The sequence below is a fragment of the Paralichthys olivaceus genome, chromosome 20 (genome assembly GCF_024713975.1).
Source record: "Paralichthys olivaceus isolate ysfri-2021 chromosome 20, ASM2471397v2, whole genome shotgun sequence".
NCBI classification, from domain to species: domain Eukaryota; kingdom Metazoa; phylum Chordata; class Actinopteri; order Pleuronectiformes; family Paralichthyidae; genus Paralichthys; species Paralichthys olivaceus.
Genome location: NC_091112.1, coordinates 1,007,642 through 1,013,899, shown reverse-complemented (window position 1 = coordinate 1,013,899; position 6,258 = coordinate 1,007,642). Strand labels below are relative to the sequence as shown.

General features: G+C 44.9%; 1 long non-coding RNA gene across 1 annotated transcript; it reads left to right on the top strand.

Annotated features, from left to right (window-relative positions):
* The first annotated feature begins 1 nt into the window (after window position 1).
* On the top strand, window positions 2-4,404 carry LOC138405901 (uncharacterized). The gene is made up of 3 exons (XR_011239563.1): window positions 2-1,574; window positions 2,126-2,253; window positions 4,216-4,404. It is a non-coding gene; the product is annotated as an uncharacterized lncRNA (long non-coding RNA).
* Window positions 4,405-6,258: the final 1,854 nt, after the last annotated feature.

Genomic DNA, 6,258 nt, shown 5'->3' with positions numbered 1-6,258 from the left:
CCACCCCCACCCCCACGGTGAAGCGACTGATGTATAATTTAGAAATCGGTCATTGCTGCAGGATCTCAAAGTTTCATTCCGCTTCAGTAAAGTGGAACAAGTGTTGATACATATCTGATGCATGTGCTTCACATCGAGTCTGCAGCTGAGCTCGTCACTCATCTGTCTCTATCGAACAATGAAGTACAGCTGTTCTCCTCATCCCGACATCTCTGCCCCCCCCCCCCCCAGCTGCCGCCCTCCGACTCAGTCTGGCACAATATGAATATGAAAACACACGGTGATTCGGCTAATGTGGGCGACGGAGGCGCTCCCGACTCCATTAACTCCATCTCAGACGGAGAGCAGCTCTGAACTCGTCACTCAATGAATCAACTGACGACTTCCAGCAGAAGATCTGAACTCAAACCAGCACATGAAGCAAAAACTCACACTTTACAAAAGAGGACTGAAGCGTGACGTTACCCAGAGGGAGCACGGTCTCTGAAAACATTTAACCGACAGTGATTTGAACAGAGTGCTCTCGATTTAGATTAGATTTCATCATCCTAAACATTAAAAACATTAAACCATGAAAAGTCCAAACGTAACTTTTTCATTATGGAAAAAAAACAGATGTTTGGTTTTTATGATAAAACTAATAATTGAAGAAACAAACTGGGACAAGCAGCAGTGAGATAGTACGACAGGTTGAATTATTAATATTATTCAAGTTAAGATGCATTTTGAAAATAAGTTGTTCGCTGAAATTTGGGAGAATTTATTTTTTTCCCCCTGAAATCGTGAAAACGTCCTCTTCAAATGTTCCTGTAAAAAAAAAAAGCATCAGTCTCGGATTTTATTTAAAAAGCTTCTGCGGCCGCTCTTCGTCCTGACTTTTAACTCCAGTCACCAGGAAGTATAATTCTCATAAACACATGAAGATGTGTCATCCTCCCTCTGTCGTCAAAGCTGCAGCAGCTCAGACTCTGACAGATTCACAGTCCTGACGTCACTGAGGGCGAATCTAACATCATTCCTCCATCAGCACATGCACAGCAGTCAGAGATCAGGCCGCAGCTACAGAGCAGCAAGTGAACACTGGACCCGAGTCAGCTCCTCCTGAAATCATCTCCCTGAAATCAGCTTCTCCTGAAATCTGCTCCTCCCTGAAATCAGCTTCTCCCTGAAATCTGCTTCTCCTGAAATCTGCTTCTCCTGAAATCAGCTTCTCCCTGAAATCATCTCCCTGAAATCATCTCCCTGAAATCTGCTCCTCCCTGAAGTCTGCTTCTCCTGAAATCTGCTCCTCCCTGAAATCAGCTCCTCCCTAAAATCAGCTTCTCCTGAAATCAGCTTCTCCCTGAAATCATCTCCCTGAAATCATCTCCCTGAAATCTGCTCCTCCCTGAAATCAGCTCCTCCCTAAAATCTGCTCCTCCCGCCTCGTGTCATTAGTTTGTTGTGAGACGAGTTTGGAAAATAATCGTTTTCAGCTCAGGATTCAGTATCTTTCATCTTTACTGTCTTCAGGCACGAGTCAGTGTTTCTCATGCAACAGAAGCACTTCAGCCTGATCGCAGTGAAAACATGAGGTGAGAAATATTTACATCTGTACGGGAAAGAAAACGAGGAGAAAAGAAAGACAGGTGGGAAGTAGAGAGGGAGGAATGAACACAGGAGGAGAGAGAGCGAGGTAAAACCCCAGCAACTGCAGATGTTTTCCAAATAAAACTTGTCCAAGAGAGAGAGAGAGAGCGAGATGGAGGGATGAGGAGGGGGAGGAGGGTGAAGTCTATGAGTCATGCTGAGAGATGAGGACAAAGAATTCAAGCAGAGAAAATTTATGGGGAATATGAGCGTCTGTAGGAATAAAAAAAAAAAAACTTGAGATGGAGAGGAAGGAGGGATGAGGAGGAGAGGAGAGGTTTATTAGTATTCTGGATGGGAGAGGGAAGGTGAGACAAGAGGGGGAGAGAGGGGGAAGTGGAAAAAAGAGGGAGAATGTAAATGAAGACGCGCACATAGTGAACTATTTATAGCTGTTTGTGTGTGTGTGTTTCTGTTTGTGTGTGTGTGTGTGTTACTGTTTGTGTGTGTGTGTGTTTCTGTTTGTGTGCGTTAACACACAGTTTGACTTTTTCAGATTTTTATTCTCTGCATCAACAAATTAAAAGCAGAACTGTAAACTAACGACGTCCGACTCGATGCTAATGAAGATGATGGATGAGACACCAAACATCTGGATCCCCCTGGTGGCTGGCTCCAGTACAGGTCATAAACCCTGTTAACGCATGTCCAAGATGGTTTCTGTGATTTTCGGTCGTTCTTATCAAACTGGTTGAATCGTCCATTTTGCTGAAGAAGCTTCCTTATTGAGTGACACATGCAGGAAGTATTTAAACGGCCGCCACAGTAGGAGCTGTTTGAATTCTCTCAGTGATGAGGAAAGGAGCTTCGGTGCTTCCTAACTTCTCTCCTTTAGCAGAGGAAACACTAAAGACTCTAGAATGGACAAGAAAAGAAAATCACGGTGCTTGATGCCAGACAAGAAAAAGAAAAGTTCAAACACCAGTTAAATCGCCTCATTATATAAAATATAATAAACTGAGAATAAAATTAAAGGTACAACATTCAACGTTAAATAGTAAATATAAAAGTTTCACTGTAAAATATCCAAATTAAAAAGAGTGAAACATTTAGAAATGAGAAGCTGCAAACATGAGGAGAGCAGCAGCTCATGTGATCTGCTCAGTAAAGGCCACAACCATCGATCTCACGCTCGGAGCCGGACAGAATCCCTGCTCTTTGTTTTGTGCTCACGGCGTCGTCCTGCTGCTCCTCTCCTCTCTGAAGCTGCAGGTCGGGCTCCTGCAAACAAAACGACCGGGGCTCTGGTTCGCTGCGTCGCTGTCATGGAAACACTGAGTCCGCTCGACCGGTCGGAAAGAGTCTGAACTGAGGTAAATCAGTGACGGCGGAGTTAAAACGCTGACGTGTTTTTTCTTATCATAGTGAATCAAAGTGTGAAAGGAGTCGACGATTGCTGTGATCATTTAAAAATGCACTCAGGTGTAGTTTCATGTAAACTGCAGTACCTGAATGTCGTGTGTATCATTCTCACGTCATCGTATCTTATTGTTTTCTCATCGATTATCTTTTCTTTCTTTCTGCTCGTTTCAGGAGGGTTTGACTTCGTCCTGATCTTCGACAGTAAATCATACGATCGGCCGCAAACAAAGAATCCCGTCTTGGTTGAGTTCATGGTCGCTGCACGATTCAGACGATTCAAACGTCAAAACCCACAAATTTGAGAATCTGCGCTTCGAAACCTCACCGTCGTTCAGTTCAGTGATTCCATCGAGTTGTAACAGAGACGGTGAAAATCATGTCGTTGTCCTGAAACCTTCTGAACGATCACGTCATTAGAGTTCATTTTGATCTCAGAGCTCCGCAGGCCGATCAGACCAAGGTGACTGGACGGTGACGTGCTGCGTCTTGAAATAAAAAAAGGTGACGATGGTGTTGTGGGTTCGTGACAGAGGGGAGTGACTCAGCTGTTCTGACAGGAGCCCGTGATGCTCATAAACTTTTATGTCACGGCCACAGGAAGTAATTTCTGCTAATGGCCGGCAGGTGTCCACTGAAGTCCCACAACGAGACGCCTCCAGCGAGATCGGCGCACGATATTAAAGAGCACCTCGTCTGTTTCCGCAGCGGGAGAAGAAGAGCTGAAGCTGGAGCGCGGGAAATCTGTCCAAGCAACGAAAACATCTGAGTGCGAGCAGAACGAATCCGAGCAGGAGCTGTTTTCAATCCGAAACAAACTGGGTCGATCCACAAACTGTGGCTGAATGTGGTTCTTGTTCCTCTCTCTGCGCTTGCACTTCTTTATTCTGTTGCTTGGACAGATTTCTTGCGCTCCAGCTTCAGCTCTTCACTTTTTTAATCGTCTGTTATTGTGCAACAGTTCTGTCGAAATTCCCCAAACAGTATATTAATAATAATAATAATAATAATATACCATGTGTAGTGATGAAATCTAAAATATCTGAGTGCAAGTGCAGAGTTAGAGAACAAGCAGCAGCTATTTGTAATAAGTCCTGACTTACTCACAGTCGAGGTCAAACAGACAGGAAATAAAACAGGAAAATAAAACATCTGATTTTCAGATCAGAGCTTAAACCTTGTGCAGTTTGTGATGAACTCGTGGAACAAAGTCCTTCCTCCTCGCAGGCCGCCATTTTCAACCCACCCCCCCCCCACCACCACCGCAGGATTAGATCATCCGTCTTCATCGAGCCTCGTCCAGGCCGACTGAATCTCTGGCAGACGAGGAGCTCGGCGTCCTTGTCTCGTCCTCTGGAGCAGGAAGTCTCATCGGCTGCAGAGAGGAAGCAGGATCGCTGGCAGGAAACCAGGTGAGCCGAGGTAAATGAGAGTTTTCATTCATAATTCACTGTTTGAGTCACAGGGTCGTTTACATGAACACAGAAGCAGTTTAAATGATTGTTTTTAATTTGAATTCACTCTTCTTTCATTCATCACTTTGTTTCTCCACCAACTCATTTGACCTCGACCTCCTCATCACCTCAGGGTTTGAGTTTATAACGGTTCACTTCTCTTCTTTCTGTGAATTCGTTCAGAAAAGCTTCTTACTCTGAACCTTTGAGTTCTGAGGACGGTGACGCCGGAAACAAGATGAAAGTGGTTTTAAATAAAAAAGTGAAAGCTCCTGAAATTCATGAGGTGTGATTTTTAATATTCTTCCACGGCTGAAGACTCTTTATTCTGACTCTCGGGAAACTGAGGATTACTTTTTAGAAACTGGACATGACGCATGTGAGCAGTTCTCAAGTTAAATAGCAAACAGAGGAATGTTGATGTTAGTGATTGAACAGAAACTCGTTTTAATCACTTTGACGTAGTTCAGCAGCAGATTGTTTGATCTCAGCAGGAGTTCAGAGGATTCGACTTCAGGTGAGAACAGAGACATCAAGTTTTCAGAAGCTGCTGAAGAGTCAATTACTCAAGAAATAAAAAAATACATCAAACATCTTCTCATAAAATCACAGCATCAATAAAACAACAGAAGAATTTAACGAACTTTAAATGATCGAGTTGTGAAGTTCATTTGTTTCCTGATGTCGCTGCACGTTGTTAATATTTCCACTAGAGGGCGCCAGAGAAAAGAGAAAGAGCTGCAGGACTGAATGTTGATGTGAGAATGTTCACCACCTCCTTCACCTCCTTCACCTCCTTCACCTCTTCCTTCGTCTCCTTTGCCTCCTCTCTCACCTCTTCCTTCGTCTCCTTCACCTCGTCTCTCACCTCCTTCACCTCTTCCTTCGTCTCCTTCGCCTCCTCTCTCACCTCCTCCACCTCTTCCTTCATCTCCTTCGCCTCCTCTCTCACCTCCTTCACCTCTTCCTTCGTCTCCTTCGCCTCCTCTCTCACCTCCTTCACCTCTTCCTTCATCTCCTTCGCCTCCTCTCTCACCACCTCCACCTCTTCCTCCACCTCCTCCTTCACCTCCTTCACCTCTTCCTTCGTCTCCTTCGCCTCCTCTCTCACCTCCTTCACCTCTTCCTTCGTCTCCTTCGCCTCCTCTCTCACCTCCTTCACCTCTTCCTTCGTCTCCTTCGCCTCCTCTCTCACCTCCTCACTTGTAAGATCATTAAAGTGAGTCACAGAGCTGGTGAGAGTTTGTTATGTTGAACAGAAAACAGGTTTGAAACTGATTTAATCGTCTGTGTCTCTGTGAGGAGAAGTTCTGACACTTCAAATTAAATCAACGGACTGTTACAGCAGTGGATTCAGCCCGAGTCAGGACACAGTCAAAGTTCGTTCACTTCTCTGTGAAGGTCCTGCAATATTTAATGAAAGAGTGAAGGGAGGACGGAAGGAAGGAAGGGAGGAGAAAGATAGGAGAGATGGAAGGAAAGGAAGGAGAAACAGCTTCAGGTCTCTGACTTCTTTCTAAATAGAAGGCCGCAGAGCGGAGCAGCCTTGAGTCACAGACTCTCCAACCATTCCAGTTTTTTGATAAGCATGGTTGTGGTGGATCATGGGAATTATCAGCGCCGGTGGATCCACTGACCAATGACGACGCTCGTCTGAAGCTGAAATCTTGAGCTGTGAACACAAAAGAACCACATTTATCAAATCACTTTATTTTTTTATTCAGACCAGGATGTTCTCGTCCGTCCGTGATGGCGTCCCTGGCCCCGGCTCAGAGTGACGTCACAACACGTGTGTGACTCTTTGACATATTGAGAC